The following is a 23,510-nucleotide window of genomic DNA, read 5'->3' on the forward strand; positions in this document are numbered from 1 at the left end:
GGTATTTTATTATCACAGACTGAATGGACTAAGACCTTTCTTCCAGAACTAACAATGTTACCAATTGAAAAAATATTTAAGTGATATCTACATTTTAAGTGATAAAGCACAGTTTAGGACCACAGATAAAGCTGTAGTTGTGATGCCACACTTGGAGATACAGGACAGTATCAATAATGTCCTTTCACTGTTAAGTTCTTTGGAAACTAAAAAAAAAAAAAAAAAGTCTCGAGACTCCAGAGCAGTGAGGTCCGACAGAACTTCCTGTGGTGACCAGAAATCCCTGAGTGACTGGAACCATGGCACCCATTGATCTGGAATGTCCCTCTTAGTCCCTTTGTGAGATCTGTACTGTAAGTCACTGAATTTTTGGAATCTCATTTCTAAAACAGGCTAGCCTTCACTCTACCTCACAGAGATTCCTAACTCACTTCTCAGCTAAGTAAACTCTAAGCTGATCAACATTTAAATGCAAAAGAATGATGTGTGGGAGATTTTTTTTTTGCATATTTTATTTATTTATTTGTTTGTTGGTTGGTTGGTTGGTTTATTTTCACATTTATTTGTACATATTTCTGGGGTACAGTGTGCTGTTTCAATACATGCACATACTGCGCAATGATTCAGTTACGGTAGACAGCATAGTATTGTACCCATTAGTCGCCCTTTTTTCCCCTTCTTCTTCCACCACCCACCCCCCTGCCTGTGGTACCCATTATTCTACTCTCTACTTCTATGAGAACCACTTTTTTTTTTTTAACTCCACATGAGTGAGATCAAGCAGTATTTATCTTTTTGTGCCTGACTTCACTTAACATGATGGTTTCCAGTTCCATCCATGTTGCTGCAAATGATAGCATATCATTTTAAAAAAATAGCTGAGTAGTAATCCATTGTGGGTATACCACAGGGTTTTTTTGTTTGTTTTTTATGCATTCCTTCGCTGATGGACATTCAGGTTGATTCCATTTCTGAGCATTGTGAATAGTGCTGTGATGAACATGGGAGTGCAGGTGTCTTTTTGATGTATTGATTTCATTCCCTTTGGGTATATACACGGTAGTGTGGCAGCTGGGTCCTCAGGCAGATCTATTTTCAGTTCTCTGAGGAACCTCCACACTGCTTTCCACAGTGGCTGTACCAATTTACACTCCCACGAACAATGTAGGAGACTTTTTTTTTCTCTGCATCCTTGCCAGCATTTGTTATTTTCTGTCTTGTTGATAATAGCCATCCTAACTGGTTTGAGATGATACCTCATTGTGGTTTTAATCTGCATTTCCCTGGTGATTAGTGATTGGGGCATTTTTTCATGTGCTTGTTGCCCATTTGTATATCTTCTTTTGGATAATGTCTGTCCAGGTCCTTTGCCCATTTCTTAATTGGGTTATCTGGGTTTTTTGCTGTTGAGTTGTTTTAGTTCCTTATGTGTTCCAATTTGCAAACACTTTCTCCCATTCTTTAGGTTGTCTCTTCACTTTGTTGATTGTGTCCCTTGCTGTGCAGACGCTTTTTAGTTTGATTAGTCCCATTTATGTATTTTTTTCTTTAGTTGCCTGTGCCTTTGTAGTCTTGTTTGAAAAAGTGCTGCCGGCTCTTTGGGAGATTTTTTAAAAGCTTTTTTGTATTAAAAAATTATTGTATATATTTAAGGTATACAACTTGATGATTTGATATACATTGTGAAATAATCACATGGTGATTGAAATTTCATACTGTGAAATAATCACAATCAAGCTAATTAAATATTCGTCACCTCACATACTTTTTTTTCTATGTGGTGAGAACACTCAGGATATACCCTCTTAGCAAATTTCAAGTGTACAGTACAATATTCTTGCCAAAATCACCATGCTGTACATGAGATCTCTAGAACTTACTCATTTGGCATAACTGGAACTGTGTACCCCCTGACCAACATCTCTCTATTTCTCCCTCCTCCCAGCCCTGGTAACTTCTACTCTTTGGTATCAGGGTGTTGCCGGCTTCATAAAAATGAGCTTGTTTCTGGCTATGTCCCCCCATCAAAGCTTAGCTCCTGTTAGTACAGTTCACTTCCAGGGCTCTGCTCAGTCCCGTGAAGTCAGAAATTGTGAAGGGTCTGAGGCTTTTCCCCAGCTGCCAGCTAACAAGGTAGCCTGGCCCAGTCTCATGTTCATATCCAGAGTCCGGACCCTGGAGCCCTGGTCAGAGACGCAGACTGTTTATTATTCACAGCAAAAAGCAGCAGCCCAAGCAACGTCTTGGGTTGGTACCCAACACCCCAGTTCCCACAGGCAATGCCGGGAGGGCCAGGCATTCACCTGTAGGAGCACGGGTTGCCCCACTGGAGAGGAACCCCGAACTGAGCTTTTGTCAGGGCTACTAATGGCCAGCAGGTCCTTCCCTCCAGAGAGGACTCATTACCTGGAATGCCACTAAACCCCTCAGGGGCTGAGGAGAAAGGTCTCTAGGTTTGCGACATTGGAAGGCAAGCCAAAGTCTCCCCGGGAGGGGAAGGAGCAGGCTTTAGAGGCTTGGAATGCCTCTGAAGAGGGAGATTGTCCCTATCTTTATTAGGTCCCTATGTCTAGCTCCAGAGGCTGGTTGTGCCTCGAGCAAAGCTCGTTAGTGCCTTTTGCTCCAAACACCCAGACCCTGCAGGAATGCTGACAAATCCAGGGAGATTTGTCACCACACACACTCCTTGCCACTTCAGGCCTGTGGTGCTGAGCACTGCCACTGTTGCCAGCCTTAGGTACCGAACCTGCCCATGCTTTTAGAAACAGTCCCTTTATTAAGCTCTCCTTAAATTACCTGGTTTGGGCATGCCACGTGCTTCCTGTAGAAACCCTATCTGAATCAAAATATACAAAAAATGGAAAAACACAAAGAACCTAATGGGATGATAATCAAAGGCTTTGGAGAGGAAATTCACAAAAGACAAAACCTTGCTGGCCAGCAAGCACGAAAAGATGCTCAACCTCAAAGGTGCTTAAGCCACGTCTCCTACCACACAGTGGTGGCCAGGATGTGAGGAAGTGGGACTCTCGTTTACTACTGGCCGAATTGGAAAGCAGAGTGATGTGGGAGGACAACTCGGCCGTATCTCGTAGAACCGAGGAGCCTCATCCTTTTCCATCAGCCACTCCTGAGAATCCCAACGCCTCAGGCCTTCACATTCAGTTCTTCTCTAGGCGCGCCCCCTAGAGGAACGCGCCCGCACTGCTCCATCGCAAGAGCACTGATCTCCAACTACTGGAAACGACCTAAATGGTTAGCAACTGGGGAATGTGTTAATAAATTTAATTTATGAATTTACCTTAGAGCAGGTAAAATTAACTAAATCTATATGATCATGGGTAAATCTCGAAATCATAATGTTAACTGAATAAAGGATATACACTTATGATTACGTGTGGAATTTTAAAACTCAAAACAATACAATATTGTTTATGGAACATATTTTTAATTAAAGTCCGAGATCAAATATAGGAAGGATAAATACCAACTTCATATTAGAGGTTACTTTTGGAAAGGAAGGATAGGAATTAGATGAATAGAGGGACCCTTCAATTGTGCCTGTAAACCATGATTTCTTTAGAATATCTGAGGCAAAGATGGCAAAAAAATAACAAGTATCAATTCTGGGTAGTGATTAGTTGAGTGCCTATAACATTCTTATCTGTATATTTTCTATATGCGAATCCTTTTATAATTTAAAGACAGTTAAAACAGCCGAAAGTACTTATTTAGATCAGTTAAACAAGTTACAGAGTGTCCACAGGATGGAACACCGTGCATCCTTTGCAGGTATCTCCCACCGCCCACCACTGCCCCCGCAGTACATTTTGCTTTTTCCCGCAGGATTTATATATATATATATATTTTTATATATATAATTTTTTTCCCCCGCAGCTGGCCACTATGGGGTCTGAACCCTTGACCTTGGTGTTATAAGGCTGTGCTCTAAGCAGCTCAGCTAGCCAGCCAGCTCTCCATCACATATCTATAACCATGACGATCAATGTCAGATTGTTAACCTCGGCTATACCTGAGTAGTGCCACCATAGGTGATTTGTGTTTTTCTCCCATATACCAAGTTTACAATGAATATATAGTCATTTTACCAGAAAAATAAACAATGCAGTGAATCATTTGTGCAGTAACATGTCAAAATAAACATGTGAGCAATTAGCAGCAGTATTCAATTCCAGACCAAATACTTGGAAAGTATTTTTGCTACTATTTGGTGTGCTTATGCTGTCACCTGGTGGAGAAATGGAAGAATGCTTTATGAATGCAGAGTAATTTATAAAATTCAGCAGTGTTCTTTAAAGATATTTATAACTATTATTTGTAAAAATGAATACATGCTCATCATTTAAAAAATTAGAAAATCCATAAAAATACAAAGAAACAACAGAACCACACAAATTTCACTTTACCATTAACTCAAGATTCTGAACTCCTGGGCAGGGTACAGCAGTTCTTTCAGTATCAAGTCAGCCTTTTTTGTTTTGTTTTGTTGGCTGCTTGCTGGAAACTTCTCAGAACTGCTTTCGCTGTATCCCATAGGTTCTGGTATGTTGCGTTTTCATTTTCCTTGGTCTCCAGGAATTTTTAAATGTCCTCTTTAATTTCTTCTTTGACCCATTTGTTGTTTGAGAGCAAGTTGTTTAAGTTCCATGTATTTGTACAGTTTCCAGGGCACCTTTTGTTATTGATTTCTTGTTTTATTCCATTGTGGTTTCACAAAATAAATGGTATCATTTCAATTTTTTAATTTCATTATTTATAATAAAAAATTGTTTTTTCTTTTTGGTGGCTGGCTGGTACAGGGATTGAACCCTGGACCTTGGTGTTATCAGCACCATGTTCTAAACAAATGCGCAGACCAGCCAGCCTCCTTAATTTATTTTTCTTAATTGACCCAAGAGAATGGAATATATTTATGGAGTACAAAATGATATTTGGGTACATTCATACTGTGGGCAATGATCATATCAGGAACTTAGTATATCCATCATTTCAGACATTTGTCACTCCTTTGTGTTAGGAACATTCAGCGTGAGTTTGACTAGCTATTCAAGGATGCACACTGCTTTGTGGTTAACTGTAGTCTCCTTATATTACCATAGAACACTAGATCCCATTCTTCCTAACTCTATACTAGTTTGTATCCACTGACCACCCTCTCCCCTTCCCCCTGACCCTTTCCCCACCTATTTCTAGTAACCACTGTTCTACTGTCTACTTCTGTGAGATCAACTGGTTTAGCTTCCACAAATGAGTGAGAACATGTGGTATATTTTTCTCTCTGTGGGCCAGGCTTATTTCACTTAACATAATTTTCTCCAAGCTCATCCCTGTTGCTGCAAATGGCAGAATTTCATTCTTTTTTATGGCTGAGTAGATTTTCATTGTGCATATATTCCACATTTTCTTTATCTAATCATCAGTTGAAGGACATCTAGGTTGCTTCCAACTCCTGGCTGTTGTGAATATAGCCACGATAAACACGGGAGTGTAGGTGTCCCTTCGACATGTTCGTTTCTGTTCCTTTGGGCACATATCCAGCAGTGGGATTGCTGGATTTTGTGGTAGCGCTATCTGTAGTTGTTTGAGAAATCTCCATACTGTTTTCTATAATGGTTGTATTAATTTACATTCCCACCAACAGTGAATGAGTTCCCCTTTCTCCACATCCTAGTCAGTACATTTTATTTTCTGTCTTTTTGATAATAGCCATTTTAACTGCGGTGAGATGATATCTCATGGTGGTTTTGATTTGCATTTCTCTGATGATTAGTGATGTTGAGCATTTTTTGTATATCTTCTTTCAAAAAAATGTCTATTGAGTTCCTTTGCCCATTTTTAAGTCAAATGATTTATTTTTTTACTTTTGAATCATTTGAGCTCTTTGTATATTCTGGATATTAATCCTTTATTGGATGCACAATTTGTACATATTTTCTCCCATTCTACAGGTTCTCAGTTCACTTTGTTGACTATTTTCTTTGTTGTGCAGAAGCTTTTAGTTTCATATAATCCCATTTGGTAATTTTTGCTTTTGTTCCCCGTGCTTCTGAAGTATTTTCATAAAATCTTACCCAGACCTGTGTCCTGAAGTGTTTCCCCTATGTTTTCTTCTAGAAGTTTTGTTGATTCTGGTCTTACATTTAAGCCTTTAATCTGTTTTGAGTTGATTTTGGTATATTGTGAGAAGGAGGTGTCTAGTTTTTATTCTTCTGCATATAGATCTCCAATTTTCCTAGCACCGTTTATTGAAGAAACTGTCCTTTCCCCAATGTGTGTTCTTGGCTCCCTTGTCAACATCAGTTGGCTGTAGGTACATGGATTTATTTCTGAATTCTCTTTTCTGTTACATTGGCCTGTGTGTTTGTTTTTGTGCCAGTACCATGCTGTTTTGATTACTATAGCTTTGGGGTATATATTGAAGTCAGGGAGTGTGATCCCTCCCACATTGTTCTTTTTGCTTGGGATTGCTTTGGCTATTTGGGGACATATCACTGTGTTAGTTCACAGGTTGGGGGTTTGCACATGCACCCTGTGGGGCAGTTGTCTCAGGAGTTGGCTCACTGGGGATGTAGTTGCTGCATTGATTCACAGGATGGGGGTCTGGGCATATGGTGTGTCAGGATCTCTGGCACTGGTTTGCCAATGGCAGGGTCTCTGTGCTGCTTCTCTGACCCAGGGTGGGCTCACCGGGAGCATGTCAGCCAAGCTGTTTGTCACTCAGATGAACGTGCATGTGATGGCTCTAAGACTCAGGAGTGGTTCTTCCAGGGAAATGACAGCTGAGCTGTTTCTCTCAGTCAGGGGCATGGATGTTCTTTGCCTCAACTAGCTGAATGTCGGTCTGCCAGTGGTTCTTCTGCTGTTTCATTTCTTGGGGCCTGATGTGAGGTCATGCTTCGCTCCATCGTTCAGGAGCTGGTCTGCCAAGGGTGGATGTGCTGACCTGCTTTTCAGATAGTGAGCGAGGCCAGTAGCTGGGGCTGCTGTGGGGGCCCATTCAGCTACTTCTTAGACAGTTGCTAAGGCCTCTAGGCAGGCCTGCAACGAGGGGACCCAACCAGCTGCTTCTCAAATGGTGGGTGGGACTGCTAGGCAGGCTTGCAGAGAGGGGGCCTGCCCAGCTTATTCCTGGGTGGTTGGCAGGGACACTAGGAAGGCCTGCAGTGAAGGGGCTCATCCAGGTGCTTTGGGAACTGTTGGAAAGTGTGTTGGGTCCGACTATTCAGGAAAGAACTGCCTGGCCACATTTTCTAGGAGGGCATGGATGCACTCTACTTCCACCAGCCCAGAGACATATTCATTAGGGTAGAGATCAATGAGCTGTTTTTCCAGGTTGGGGGCTCACGTGCACACAACTCTATCAGCTGGCAGGGCTGGGGGTGAGGGGGAGAAATAGGGAGTGGTACACCTGAGCAGGGTCTACCCATCTTATTTCTGGCTGGGGAGGTGGGGGTGGATCCGTTCAGCAGTTCTAGGGCTGGCTTCTCAGACTGCTGAACTAGAGTCACCGCCATTGTGAGCCCAGTCTTGAAGCCAGGATCAGGGCATTGTAGCCTCTCCTGTGAGTGCTCTGGGACAAGGGTAGAGCCTTAAGGCTGGGGAAGCTCTGTGGCTACTGGCGCCATGGCAGGGTGTGCTCTCATTAGGGCTCTGGTTTCAAGATGCTGCTGTCTGGCATTGGCTTGGGTCATGAGGAAGGGGTGGGAGAGCACAGTCTGTGCTAGTGTTCTACAGTGATGCAGTGTGTGCATTCTAGGCAGCTCTCTACATTTTGGCTCCAGGCTTTTCCTGCCAAAGGATCTTCTGGCCTCTGTGGTGAGGGTGGGGGTTGGTGTGAGTCCTCTGCCTATGTTTTTCCCAGAAGAGAAAATTCCTCCTGTGTCAGCGACATGGCAGCTGAGGCCATGTGCCTCTCTCTGCTGCCATTCTGGGCATTCATGCTCAATGTGGATCTCACCAGTCTCTGCTGTACTCCTACACTCTCCCACAGATGTGCCCATCAATGTTTAGCTGTTAGTCATTCTGGTCCTTTCCTGTTGGGGGAATGCACCCTGGGCACCTCTGCTCCACCATCTTGCCCCGCCTCTCTCTCCTTCATATTTGAAGTTTAGTTTTGCTGGATAGAGAATTCTTGGTTGACAGCTTTTATTCCTTCATCACCTTGAATATATCATTCCACTCTCTCCTGGCCTGCAGGGTTTCTACTGAGAAATCTTCTGAGAGCTGTATTGGGGCTCTACTGAATGTTATAGATTTCTTTTCTCTTGCTACTTTCATTATTCTTTCTTGAACTTTGGTTTTTGAGGATTTGACCATGATGTGCCTTGGGGTGCTGCTCCTCTTTGGATTGAATTTGATTGGTCACCTCTGAGCTTCCTGCATCTGGATGCTGTCATCTTTATCCATACTTGAGAAGTTTTCAGCCATTATTTCCTTAGATATGCTTTCTAAGTCTCCTTCTTTTTCCTCTCCTTTGGGTACACCTAGCATATGGAAGTTATTTTGCTTGAAAGTGACTGTAATTCTGTTTCATTTTTTTCTTATTCTTTTTTTTCCTTTTACTCCTCTGATTGGGTATTTTGTAGATTCTGTCTTCAAGCTCACTGATTCTTTCCTGTGTTTGATCAAGTCTGCTGTCGGAGCTTTCTATCAAGATTTTCCATTCAGATAGCATATTCTTTATTTCTAGAAGTTCTATTTGGTTTTAAAAATTGATTCTATTTATTTATTTACTTTATTATAATTATTATTTTTGGCAGCTGGCTGGTAGGGATCTGAACCCTTTATCTTGGAGTAACAAGGCAGTGCTCTAACCAGCTGGGCTGATCAGCCACCCTAAAAATCGATTCTATTTCTTTGTTGCATTTCTCATTTTGCTCCTGGATTGTTTTCCAAATATTATTTAATTTTCTATCTGTATTTTCTTATGACTTCCTGAACATTTTAAAGAGGATTATTCTGAATTCTGTATGAAGACATTCAATAAATCTGCTGTTTCTCTGGATCCATTGCTGGAACTTTGTTGGTTTCCTTTGGGGTGTCATATTTCTGTGTCCTTTCTTGATTCTTGTGTCTTTACATTGATGTCCGCACATTTGAGGAGACAGCAACCTCTTTCAGTTTTTAAAGCTGTTCTTTGGGTGGTTTTATACCTTTACTGCTCAGTATCAGAACTTTGCCTCTCATCTGGTTTTTCTGTCCTGTGGTGGATTAATAGCAACCATCACCACTTCATCACTGCACTGGAACTAATGTGCTGTCCTGCTGTGTAGTGGATGAATTACATCCCCCCAAAACTCAATGAAGCTTGAGTTGCATACCCTGAGTTTTATGTATTAGAAACTTAGCCCCCACTGTGACTGTTAACAGTGTGGGAAATCGTATAATGTTAATTGTAAGGTGGGTCCTTGAAGAGGTGATTGTGTTGTCGGACCCTGCAGTAGTGAATGGATTAAAAATGGTGATGAGGGGTGTGGTTCTTGGTGCTTTAAAAGGAGGGGAGAGGGCTGGTCCTTGGCTCACTGGGGAGAGTGTGGTGCTGATAACAGCAAGGCCATGGGTTTGGATCTCATATAGGGATGGCAAGTTGGCTCACTGGGAGAGTGTGGTGCTGACAACACCAAGTTAAGGGTTAAGATCCCCTTACTGGTCATCTTAAAATAAAAAAAAAGGAGAGGAGAGTCTGTCTTTCTCTCTCTCTGCTCTCTCTGCTTCCACCATCCTGCAATGTGAGACCCCTGGGTCACTGTCATCACCACCAGATGGAGTTTGGACTTCCCAGCCTCAGAAACTGTAAGCAATAAATTTCATTTTCTTTATAAATCACCCACTTTCAGGTATTTTGTTATATGCAGCATAAATGGACTAATACATGCTGTTCAGTCCCAGATCGGGGGAATCTCCCTGAGGGGACCAGGACTTGAATGTGTGCCTAGACTAAATTGCTGTCTTGCTGTTGTTTCTCAGACTGGGGGAAATTTTTCATGCAAACTGAATTTTAATTGTCAGTGTTTTAGTCACTTCCAGGTCATGTGGGGTCTCCACTAATCCAACTGGACTGTGTAGAGAATCCAGTCTGGGACTGAGTCTTTCCCAGGATCTGTGCCCCCTGCAGCTCTATCACACTGACGAGTGTCCACTTTGTGGTGCCCGTGCTGATCAGGAGGCAGATCAGTTGCCAATGCCGCACCCCAATGCTCCTCTGGTGGATCATGACCCCCGATGCCCTGGCACTCCAAATGTTTCCCATGGGGCAGGCCCTTCACGAGTCCCCTGCAAACACTCACAGACCTCTGGGCAAATTAGACACCCACCTCCTACTCTCTCCTCTCATCTCTGAGACAGCAGATCCAGTGGCTCTCTCAGTGTACGGTGCTTTGCTTGTCCTGAAAGTGGGAGATGGCACTCTCTGAAGTGACTCCTTTCTCCTGTCAGCTGCAGCCCCTCTTTCCTGTGTGGGTGCAGGGGAAGCTTATGAGTTGCTTTGCTGGACTATGAAGTGGAATGGGGCACTCCAAAGTGAGATGTGTGTGTGTGTGTGTGTGTGTGTGTGTGTGTACACTCACACATACATTTTCCCCCCAACAGCCATGGCACCCTTCTCCCCTGCAGACTCCAAGGAGCTTTATGCAAAGGGCACTGCGGTGGCTTTGTCATTTCCAGGTAGCTGCTCCATGTGCTGTGCCACACCGGCCCAGAGAATGGCTGGGACTGACTCGAGTGACCCTCTCCTGCCACTCACTGTGGCTTTCCATGCCTTCATGGACTCAGTGGGTCTGCCCTCCTCTTCCCCCCATTTCCAGTGGTCTCAAGATGGCTGTTTTTGTGTTTTAATGGTTGTAAGTTGATCTCCTGTGGGGGGCACGGAGAGCAATGCTGGGAACCATCTATTCCACCATCTTGATGGTATCACTCTAAGGTTTTGTTTTTGTTTGTTTGTTGTTTTGCTGTGCAGTAATTTTAAATTATTATGTGGTAAAATTTGTCAATCTTTCATTTTCAGTTTCTGGACAAAGTTTACGTAATATAAGAAAAATGTTTATTTATTGATTGATTTTCCCCACTAAGTTTATTAATATTATTATTTTTTTTACATTCTATAATGTTGTTGTGGAGCAGCTGGGTGGAGGGGGAGAGGGGAAAGGGGAAGGAAATGAGGTGGGAGAGGGTGGAAGTGGGAGGGGCAGAGTTGAGGCCTGTGGCGCCCCCCTCATTCCTGCAGGGGACACCAGGGGGCTTCTAGAGGTGGCCCAGTCATTGCTGAGCTGGGTGCAGATGTCTGAGGGGTGTGGCTGAAGCCCTCACTTCCCACTGCCCCAGCTTGGGAGCCTGGGGCCCTTCCTGTGGCGACTCAGTTGTGGTCGCTGCCTGGTCGTGGGTGCTTGTGGGCCGTGGCCGAGGCCCAAGACCTCCCATCCTTGGGACTGGTAGCGGGTGTCAGGGGGCATGGCTGAGGCCCCCAGACATTCCCACTCACTGCTGGCTGTCCTCCCAAATGGTGGCATATTTTCAGGGTTGTGTGCAAGCAGTGGGGCTAGCCAGAAATTTCCTGGAAATGCAAAGGGGCTGCAAGAAGGTGCGCATATGGGAGCATGAGTGCTTTGTGCTGCCAGCATTGGAGGAGTTCACAGACCAGGGCACAGGGACGCTCATCACTATTCTGTAGAATAAAATGTGACATGTGCGGGGACCCTCCCAGTGAAGGGTGATGCGGTGGGTGAGGTAGAGCAGGAAGCATCTCTTGGAGCAGGTGGCCTTTGAGAGGGGTTTTCAGAACGGGCAAGGTTTCCACTGGCAGAGATGAGGGTGAAGCATTCCAGGAGAGGACGGTGTGTGGACGAGCCCCAGAGGGGAGAACTTGCAGACCCGAGGTCTGTTCTTGGCTGGTGCGGAGGAGACGCATGGCGGGGAGTGCAGAGAATCCAGTCCAGGAAGGGGCGCTGGCAGCGAGTCATGAAGGGCCGCAGTGGCGGGCGCAGCGCTCTGAACGTTACTGTGACCCGACAGTGAGGTCCTGGAAGACTCTCCTTTGGATTTGCTATGGCGTGCCTGATTGGGAGCTGGAGTGACAGATAACGGCATCTGTCTGTCTGTCTGCCTCTCTCTCTCTCTTTTTAAAAACAGACTGTATGTTTTAGAGCAGTTTTAGGTTCACAGAAAAACTGAGGAGAAAGTACAGAGAGTCCCCTCAGACTCCCTGCACCCACACATGCACAGCCTCCCCAGTTATCAACGTTCCCCACCAGGGCGACATTAGTTGCAATCTGTGACCCTATGTTGACCCACCATCATCACTCAAAGTCCATAGTTGACATGAGGGTCACTCTTGCTGTTGCACATTCTCTGGGTTTGGACAAATGCATAATGACATGTACCCACCTTTACAGTGTCATGCCAAGCAGTTTCACTGCCCTAAAAGTCCTCTGGGCCCCACCTGTCCATCCCTGCCTCCCCCCACCCCTGCGACCACTGATCTTTTTACTCTTTCCATTGTTTTGCCTTTTCCATTCTTTTTTCGATGGCTCAAGTGCAGTAGTGAGAAGGGGGTAAAGAGTAGAGCAAGGAGTTTGATCTGAGACTGACTGTGCACAACTGAGGTGACCCACCACTCCAGACCAGACATTTTGCCATTTCCAGAATGTGCTAGAGTTGGGATCATACAGTATGTAGAGTTTTCAGATGGCTTCCTTCACTTACTAATACGCATGTAAGGTTCTTCCGTGTGTTTTCATGGTTTGGGAGCTCATTTCTTCTTAGCGCTGAACGACATTCCATTGTCCGGGTGTACCACGGTGGATCCATTCACTCACCGAGGGACGTCTCAGTTGCTTCCAGGTTTTGGCAACTATGAATAAAGCTGCTTTAAACATCCATGTGCAGGTTTTTGTGTGGATATGTTTTCAGCTCGTTTGGATAAATACCAAGGAGCACAAGTGCTGGATCATAAGCGTCCATCTCTTTTATTCAGGAAGATCCCAATTTCCTGTGTTAATGGAAGGTGGGGGTAATGGGAGGTTTCCCACGCAGATAGGCTTAGGAATGACGGGACCGGATGCCAAGGCTTGGAAGAGACAGTGCTATGGAGAACTTAAAATTACTGAAAATGAAGATATACTCCTTTGTATATCTTGATCAAAAAGACTTGATCAACTACTGTAATACCAAATAATTTTATATTTCAAACTGTTTACCTTTTGAAAATAAAATTGCAAAAATAAATACTTTTCCAACAGGCAAAAATTCTCCCATGGCCGCATACTTGTCACAACCTGCTGGTCGTCCCACCTGGCCCTGCATTGGCCACAGGTTTTCTGTCGGGCCTACTTTAATGGTAGGTATTCGTCTGCATTAATTAAGGGTGAAAAATTGCAGCCCAGTTATCAAGTGACCCGATTTAGCAAGCAGCTGCCTTCTGCTTGGTTGACAAAGGAGTCATCTCATGTTTGCAGTTGGGCAGCATGAGCTGTGGCAAATCCTTCAAGATTTCCATCTACCAAGACAGCAATGTCTTCGCTGAGAGACATGGTTCCACCAGAATAACTTGGGCCTGGAGAGCAAGATGGGAAGTGGGGTGCTCGCCTGGTTCAAAACGTGGGGCTCTCGGTCTTCGTGGCTGGCCACGTCTGTTCCCTGGTGACTCTGCTTTCCTCAGAGGCTGACTTCCTCCTTCGGTTTCCTGGAGAGTGAGAGGTACATGCTGGGCCTTTGGGAAATGCGTGTGACTCAAGACACAGGTGACAGTGTGTCCCAGGGCCACAGCAGCCCATGGAACCTGGCTGCTGACTCTGCGTGGCTCGCGTCCTCCTGTGTGTCGCTGGGGCTGCTGCTTCTCTGGGGCTTGTGGCGACCCTCCTAGCACTGACGTGGCTGGGGTACTGGGGCCACCGAGGAAGTTCTTGGGGAGAAGCACAACCATCGCTGGGGAGCTCTGCTTTTCCTGGCCGGTCTCGCCACTTTAGTGCCCGTGTCCTACATGCCCATGCCACTGTGCAGAGGTCCTAGGGCTCTGATCTCCCTACCTACGTGTCCCAGTGGGAATACGGCAATGCCATGTTTAGCGGTTGGATTGGTGGATTTTTCCTTTTGACTGGACGTCTTCTTTTGATCATGTCACAGCTTTATACCAACAGATTGGCTGAGAAACCAACCTCTTTGCCTCCAAAACCAGGCTTTTTGAGAAAAGTGCCTTGTGGTAAAGTAGACTTTGTTTGAACATGGACCATTGATCTCAAGCTTCCGTACAGTGTTTCCAGTGCAGGGCTTGTTCTGCGCATTTTCTAGAAACTGAATTTCTTTCTCACCTCGTCTCTGCCTTCTTATTTCTCCCACCACGGATTGGCCTGATTCTATCCTCTTGCTGCTCTGCATTAAATATCAACTAAAAAGTTGCCTGGATGGGGTGAATTTATGCTGAATTTTCCTACTTCAAAATCAAGTATCACACTTGACTTTGAAATGTCCATTTATCCTGTGCCTGCAAAGGTTCCCATGCCATCATTAACACGGGAGGTGCAAAGGCGATGTTGAAAACCATCGGCGCTGGTAGCACGTTAGGAAATAGGACGGCACAGCACTGCTGCCTTAGTTGTAGCAGTCTTGATGCAAACTTTATCTATAATCACTGAAGAGTTAGTGTTTTGTTTTTTTAAAGTACTGATAATTCCTTCAGGTGTTTAAAGTGATTGTCCTTTAGGTAGAAGTAGGAAGACTCTAGTTAGGAATGATTTCCAGCAGTTGGTCCCCGGGGACTTGTTCCAAATTGGCATTCCAAGCTCACAGTTGCTGAATCAGAAATGCTGGACTGGAGTCCAGAACACCGTGTTGTACCAAGCCCTCCAGGGGATGCGGATGCACACTGAAGTTTGAGAAGCCCCGCTTTGCAGAGACTGTAGGCCTGGCACGAAGCAGATAGGCCTCTGGGGTCTGAGGTGGTCTCCAACAGGTCATCACACACGAGATCATCAAGTGTGTAATCAGGAGTGTCGGAAACCATCTCTGCCACGTCAGTCAGTTTTAATCAGGAAAACTCGGGGGGTCTCAAACAGGGAGGATTTAATACAGGGAATTAGGTGCTGGAAGAATGGGCTGAGTGGGGGAATGAAGGTCAAAGAACATGGCTCCTGGCTTTCAGGAGATCAGGGGGTTGCTGAAATTGCAGGAGACAAGAGTGCTACGAGTTAAATGTGTTCCCCAAAAGTTCATGTATTGGAAACTTGACCCCCATTGTAACAGTGCTGAGTATAGGAAATCCAATTTTGATATTTGAAAGGTGGGGCCTTTAAGACATGATTAGATTGTGAGGGCTGTACCCCTGTGAATGAATTGAGCTGTTCATGGAGTAATGGATGTGGTTCTGATGGCTCTACAAGAAAAGCGAGTGAGCAGGTCAGCTCTCTCTTGCTCAGCCCATTCTTGCCATGTGACACCCTGGTCACCACAGGACCCTGTAGAGAGTTCGCACACAGAAGGCAACCCTCAGCAGATGTGCTCCCTGGACCGTGGACTCCTTGGCCTCCAATACTTTAAGAAATGAATTTCATTTCTCTATAAATTACCTAGTTTCAGATATTCTGTTACGAACAACAGAGATGGACTAGCACAAACAGCCTGTGTTCCTGGCTGCCTGTATGATTGGTGCAGGGGGTTCACGGGAATGCTCGGAGGGCAGGGGAGAGTGACCAAGCAGACAGGATAAGCCTGAGTTAACACCAGATAACCCTGCAGGCCGCATGTGAGGGATTCTTTGTGGGTTTCCGCCCCCTCTCTACGAACACCATCACAACTCACAGGAGTGGCCGCCGGCAGCCATGTTCATTCATTCACCTAGGAGATGTTTATGGAGTGTCTTCTGTGTGCCACCATTGTTCCACAGGACCCTGCTTTTCTGGCCACAGCTGAAGTTCATAGGGGTAGGCTCTGACCAGAGCTGGAGGAATCTAATTCTTTCCTGAGAGACTGGGAATTGGGGAGGTAAGTCATATATACAATACAGGAGAACTTGGTCAATGTCCGTGAACTTCTTCTATTGCCCAGGATCATGGATAAGCAATGGAAATATAAAAAAATATTCTTTTTTGGAGATTGTATTAGTCTGTTGGTTTTTTAAAAAATTGTTTTATTAGTCTGTTTCTGTTGCTTATAACAAAGTACACTGAACTAGGTGATTTATTTATTTATTTATTTATTTTAAAGATGACCTGTAAGGGGATCTTAACCCTTGACTTAACCCATGCTCTCCCAGTTGAGCCACGGGCCAGCCCAACTGGGTGATTTCCAAAGAAAATGAAATTTATTGCTTACAGTTTCTGAGGCTGGGAATTCCAAAGTCCGTCTGGTGGTGGCAAAAGTGACCCAGGGGTCTCACACTGCAAGATGGTGGAAGCAGAGAGAGCACAGAGAGAGAAAGACAGACTTTCCTCTCTCTTCTTTTAAAGCCCTCAGAAACACACCCCTGACCACCACTTTTAATCCATCCACCACTGCACGGCCCTCCAATCCAGTCACTTCTTCAAGGCTCCACCTTCCAATAACTGTAACAGGATTTCCCACCCTCTTACCAGTTACAGTGGGGGCTAAGTTTCTAATACATAAAACTTAGGGGGCACAATTCAAGCTGCAGGGAGTTTTGGGGGGACATAATTCAATCCGCTACAGAGACTGATTCGACTTCTCCTTACGTTCTTTGAAGTACCCCAGGACTCCTGTAATAGGTGCCGTTTTGTTTGTTTACTTCTCTGGCTTAGGCCAGGGTTTCGCAAACAAGCACTGTTGGCATTTTGGGCTGGATAATTCTTAGTGGTGAGAGCTGTCCATTGCCTGTCCTTTCAGAAGTTGTTTAGTAACATCCCTGGTCCCCGTGCACTAGACGCCTGTAGCAACCCCACCGCCTAAGCGGTAGCAACAAAAAATGTCTGCAGACATTGCCAGATGTCCCCTGGGGGGACAAAAATCATTGCAGTTGAGAACCACTGACAGCCTAACTCAAGTTGGTTTGGCTTATTTGTAATTAAGAGTCTCAACGTCCCTCACATGCCCCAGAGATTCTGGGAGACACGATTCTCTTACTCAGGAGGGTCTCAAAATTGACTGGGCAGTAACTTTTCCATCTAAAACACTCCAGCCATATTTCGGTCTGAGGGTGACATTCTCAGCAATTCCTGTCGAGGATCCGAGGGGTCATGATTCTCAAGCAGGAGCAAGGGCTGCCGCTCTGAAAGCGGAAGCGAGTCCTGAAACGGGGACTCACAGGGCAGCTTCTGCCACCGCCAGTAGGGCCCGAGGCAGCCTTGCAGCCGTGCACCGCCATTTCACGGCCCTGCCATGCCTCCCTGTGCGGTGACAGGCTTCTTCCCGGATTCTCCTTTTCTGGCCCAGCCGCAGGCCTGCGTTGTTGGGTGAACAGAGTGACCTGACAGAATTCTCCCGACTCCACCGAAGCTGGCCTTGGGGACTGCACCCCACCCCCAGCCCTCACTCTGCCGGGGCTGGTCTCCTGCCTACTCCCCAGCGGTACAGCCACCGCACCCCAGAATGCCTTGCAGCTCCCTCTGCCTGCAATGCCAGTCCTGCTAAGCAGCAGGTATACTAAAGGAAAAGTAAAACCTCATTAGCTAGATTGTTCCTAGAAAATTCATGTAGGCTCCTGAAGATTGCTATGGTTCTAGGACTTCATACACTGTGTATCTACTATCACATCCTAATATTTTGCAGGTGAAATAAAAGGATGCTCAGCCAGCATTGTTCATGAAGGAGAAGTAAAATCCACTAAATATCTATGGATAGAAGATTGGGTATATCAATGATGGTAACAGTCCAGGTGGCAGCAGTGGTGAGGGTGGCAGTAGCACAAACAAAAATGCGTTGGGAGCTTCGCATGTGCCAAGAAGTGTTGAAGAACTTTACGTGTTATTTCATTTAGTCTCTCAACAATCTTATGCAGACAAAACAATTACTACTCCAGTTCTGCAAATGGAGAAAGTGAGGGACAGAGTTAAGCAGCCAAGATGACACGTTAGTGGCTGTTGAAGTTCCCAAGCTCCGCCCTATGTCGGGGTCTGGTGCCCTTTCACTTCATGCACGTGCCAGCCGGAAACACAACAGACCCCGGCCGCGGGTGGCGCAGGGGTGCGGGCCACCGCTGCTTGTCAGAGGATTTTGCAGGTTATATAACCGTGGGTCTGCTTGCTACGCTTCATTTACAACATTAACGTGGGATTTCTTTTTTTAATATTTATTATTAGCGTATTCATTCTTACAAATCGTGATATTTCTTTATGCCCTTTGCGTGACCTATTCCTTCCCAAACACTTCCCTCCTCCCTAACATGGGATTTCCATTTTCTACCACATATTATACAAATGAGCCATGAATGTTGTCTGTGGCTTTGAAACTAGAAGTTTACATCCCAGGACCTCTGAATTTAGCATGGAATGACGACCCCAGGAAGACCTCCGTCTTGCACAGTTTGGGAGAAACCTGGGCATATCTAGGGAAGCGTTTCTGTATCAGAACAGAGAGAGCCAGGTAATTTTATATCTAAATAACTCCATTCCCAGGGATGTCATTATTCGGTCCTTCTGTCCCTGACATGTGACAGTTCTTCAGATTCCCGCCCTGACTTCAAACACTCAGCATAATATTGCTTCTCTCCGAGGCTTTCTCAAATAGCTCTGTGACTTGCAGCCCCTTTGACTCTAAGGCATTGGTTCTCAACCAGGGGTGACTTTGTCCCCACCCCACCCCAGGGGACATTGAACAATGTCTGGAGGACTTTTTGGTTATCACAACTTGGGGGGTGCTACTGGCATCTAGTTCGTGGGGATCAGGGAAGCTGCTAAACATCCCATCAGGCACAAGACAGCCCCCATGAGAATTCTCTGGCCCCAAATGTCAATAGTACCAAGGTTGAAAGACCTGCGCTAAGCCAAGGCTGAAGCCAAACGTTTTTACATTTACTGTTTCTGTTTCCACTGTGGCAGAGCCAGCATTTGAACACGGCCAGTTTGATCCCAAGCCCACTGGGAACCAAGTGCACGGGAGTTCCACTCAGCTGTTAATACGCATGAAATGAAAGTATATGAACTAACAGGAAAATGTGCAGGGTGTGTGTGTGTGTGATATAGGATTAAGTGCATAATTGCTTCCATGCTGTGATCTCATTTCTGTAAAAATGTGCATGTGTGTATATCTTTAAAAGAGTGGAGAAGAATTTTGTGCCCCCAAATTAAGAGTGGATATATCTGCGAGGTGGAATTCAAGGGCTGTGTGTGTGTGTGTGTTCAATTCCGAGTCTTTCTTTCGTTATTTATTTTAACTGACAAAAATTTTATATGTTTATACTACATAACATGTTGTTTTGAAATATGTATAACTTGTGGGATGGCTAAAAGGAGGTAAGTAACATATGCCTCACCTCACATATTTATCACTTTTTCTGTGTGGTGAGAACCCAAAATCTACTCTCAGTGATTTTCCTTTTTCTTTTTTTGCGGCTGGCGGGCACGGGATGACCTTGGTGTTCTAACACCCTGCTCTAAGCTGCTGAGCTAACTGGCCAGCCCCATGTCAGTGATATTTAAGAATACAACCCGTTGTTATTAACTATAGTCACCGCGTTGTACAGTAGACAGATGTCTTGAACTGATTCGTCCTAACCGAAATCTTGTGCTCTTTGACCAACATCCCCACCCCGACTCCCCAGCCTCTGGTGACCACCATTCTACTCTCCACTTCCATGAGTTCCACTTTGTTAGATTCCACAGATGAGTGAGATCGTGCAGAATTTGTCTTTCTGTACCTGGCTTATTTCACTTCACATAACGTCTTCACGTTTATCCGCGTTGTTGCAAATGACAGGATTCGCTTCTGTCTTTCAGGCTGACTAGTAGCCCATCGTGCGTGTACACCACGTTTTCCTGGTCCGTTCCTCTGCTGATGGACGCTTCTGTTGTTTCCATATCTTGACTATTGTGAACAATGTTGCAGTGAACATGGGAGTGCAGGTGTCTCTTTGACGTAACGGTTTGAAGAGTTTTAGAAAACTGCATTATCATGGGACCCTGACCACATTCCAGCTGTAGAACGTGCCTGTCCCCCCAAATGTCTCCTAGTGCCCCCTCGAGCTCACTGCTCCCTCCACTCCCAGCGCCAGGCCATCACTGCTCTGTTTCTATCTGTGTTGTGCTGCCTTTTCTAGAAGATTCTTAGAAAGAGGATCATGACTCTGGAGTCTTCTCGTGGGTTTTCTACAGAGACAATCATGTTGCCTTTGAGAAATTATCGTTTTGCTTCTTCCTTTTCGTCCTTCCACCTTCAATTTCTTTTCATTCTCTTTGTGTCTGTTTAGTGGTTACCATTAAATTTTTGACATATTTATTCACTTAAAATCTAAAGACGATGAATGGCCCACAATAAGCAAGGGCATTAAAAAGCTTTGGCCCTGATTATCCCTCTCCTACTTTACAGGTTATATGTGAACGTGGAACACAGACACTTACAAATTATAATCAGTGCTGGTTTAGATTTACGCACCTGCCTATCAGTTTCTTTGCTCATCGTTGCTTCTGGATCCAACCTCATTCCCGATTCAATTATTTTCTTTTCCAAGTGTCTCTTTTCTGTATGTTCTTGATGTGAAACTGCCTTCATTTTGTCCTTATTCTTCAGTGATCGGTTAGTAGATATAGAAATTACTGGTCTATTATTACTTTCTTTCAGCACTTTGGAGATTCCATTTTTCATTGACATTGACATTGCCATATGTCCCCTCTGAGAGGAAGCAAAATCACCTCCAGTTGGCCACCGAGTTAAAGGCGGCCACTGACCCAGGCACATAAATGCTGTGCTGTATTGAGCTTGTTCAGTTTTAGTTGATAAGTTTTTCTCACAATCCTCTCAACATACCATAGCATCCATTAGTCTGGGTCATTGACTACATTTAGCCCAGTGGGTCTCAATGGGGGGTAATTTTGGAAAAGGCCACGTGGAAATGTCTGAACCTTTCTGGTTGTCGCCACTGAGAGGAGAGGGGATGCTACTGTCATCCAGTTGGTAGAGGCCACTGATGCTGCAAACATCCTCCAGTGCCCCATACAGCCTCCCTACCCCCAGAAGAACTCAGCCCAAGACGTCCATAGCGCTGAGTTTAAGAAACCACGCTCCAACCTAACCAAATATAAGGTCTTAAAGATCTCTAAGCCCTAAACATGACTATAATATTCTCCTGTGTGTACATGTGAGCTTATTCTAAACTTTCATTCATCTTGGAGTTGGTTGTGTTTCTTGATGCGGACCTGAATTATACCAGTACTTTCCCTGCCTCTGAATTTTGACAGTGTGTGTATAGAAGATATTCGCCTCCAGATTTCAGCAAGTAAAAAGCTTCAAAGAAAGGAATAGATTTGCAGATTGGAGCAGAAGAGGAGAATACGAGAATAAGCTTTAGACACGCCCTGAGACACCAAATGAATATGTTTTATTTCAAATGAGTAGATGATGAAAATAATATTATGTGTAGGTACCAAATTTCTTCAAAAAAGCTATTGGCAGCCTTTCCAAAATGTAAAAGACCTCCATTCAGATCTCTGATTTTGAACATTTGGACATAACCATGTGTCTCTCTTGATTCAGACATTTTGTTAAACATGCCTCACACAAACAAGCTGGCACTTAGGACTGAGAGGGTGGCAGTTATGATTCCTAGTGGAAACACATAGGTGCAGCGTTTCTTTTTCAGCATTTCTTTTCCTACCAGAAAGTTACGTGGAAAGTCAAGGGTGGTTTGGCCAGAAAAGTCCATGGCAAAATTCCAGGTCACTGAACTAACCGTAAAAACAGAGCTAACGAAAAGAAAGAAGGCAGAGATGTTGTAAGAGGACTGGATAAAATATTGGTACGGGTCCGGGGTGCGGCTGAACCAAAAGGCTGTGGAGCTGAACAGCAGGACTGTTGACTTAATCATACTAGCCAACAATATCAGGGTCCGCCCATACTCAATTTCACTTGAAATGGTCCAGTACAAGTTGAGAGTGCTGTGCATTTGCACACCAGTTACTGAACCAGACATGTTAAGTATTTGAAAATAGAAAGCATCCCAAAGTCCAATGAACACAATGGGAACAACCTTGCTGTTGAATTCCCATATGCGCCAGGATCTGCTTTTTGCTAGGATTATACCGAAAACCCATGACACAAAGCTGAAAAGGAGGCCAATCAGTTTGTAGTGCAGCTGCTTCATCTCAGAGACTGAAGAGGATGTAGAGTCATCATGAAGTCAAGCCAGGAACACCCAGGAGGGAAAAAAAATAGATTGCATCAGCCACGGTTTAGAGTGCTAATATTTGTGTCATCCTTCTTGTCTGAAAGTGTATTTAAGTATTCTAACACGTATTGGCCTTCAAATGGTGTTCTAAATATTTTAGATAACAATAAAACAATCCATGACCATGGTGGCAATATCAATTTGTAAGACAGTTTTTGGAGTACAATATTACAACATCTTTCAAAATTTGAAATGTTCATATTTCTTATTCAGCAGTTCCAATTCCAGTTTGCAAAAACAAATGTAAACAGATATTAGTTGCAGCACCATTTGCAATAGGGAAAAATTGGAAGTAACAAATGTCTATGAGTAGAGGAAAGCCTAAATAACCGATGGGACATGCAAGAGTACAGTGGAATATTACACGGCTATCGCCAAGAATGAGTTAATCTATATGAACTGTCTGAAGAAACCTTTGTATTATATCAACAAAGAAAAACAATAACACATAAGGTATGACCATTTGTGACAAAAGAAAACACATCTGATTTTTTTGATCTATACAAATAGATATGGATGTGCTTTTTTTTAGAAGTTTAGAAGATGCATACAAAATGTGTAATTCTAGGGAGATCATTTGGGTCGTGTGACAACTTTCATTCTTATTTGCATATTTCTCTATAATTTGTATGTTTTTAATGAAAGGCATACATAGTTTTATAATTAAAAATGGAATGAACATGACCTTGGAGATCTACATGTTAAGCACAACAAACCACGCCTGTTTACATTTCTTACCCATCACTTGCTCACAATTTCACTTTTAGATATTGGCTTCTTTGGGGTGCAACTTTTTTTTTTTTTGTGGCTGGTCACAGGCATCTGAACCCTTGACCGTTATCAACACTAGGCTCTAAACAACTGAGCCGGCTGGCCAGCCTGCAACTTTAGAATATCCTGATGTATTTTACATAAAGCAAATATCTTCTATGAAGCAAAATTTACATCGTGAACCAACTTATTTGGATCTCTAGTCTATTGGAATTGTTGGCAGAAAGTGGCAAGGACAATCAGCAGATTATAACCCTGGAGCTTCCCCATGTTGCTCTGCAGAAAGGAGTGGGGTGAGATCTGCTCAGTCACCAGGTGTGTGGAGTATGTAGGCAGCTGCCCATGCGGAAGACTTCAGGGGCCTCCAAACTGTATCTCCTTGCTGGGAAGCCTGATATTT

The 23,510-nt window shown here is 44.5% G+C and overlaps 1 pseudogene; it reads right to left on the reverse strand.

The window, feature by feature from the left end:
- Positions 1-17,326, reverse strand: part of LOC134367142 (protein Shroom2-like) — a 31,218-nt pseudogene extending 13,892 nt beyond the window's left edge.
- Between the last annotated feature and the right edge of the window lie 6,184 nt (positions 17,327-23,510).

The sequence above is a fragment of the Cynocephalus volans genome, chromosome X (assembly GCF_027409185.1).
Source record: "Cynocephalus volans isolate mCynVol1 chromosome X, mCynVol1.pri, whole genome shotgun sequence".
NCBI classification, from domain to species: domain Eukaryota; kingdom Metazoa; phylum Chordata; class Mammalia; order Dermoptera; family Cynocephalidae; genus Cynocephalus; species Cynocephalus volans.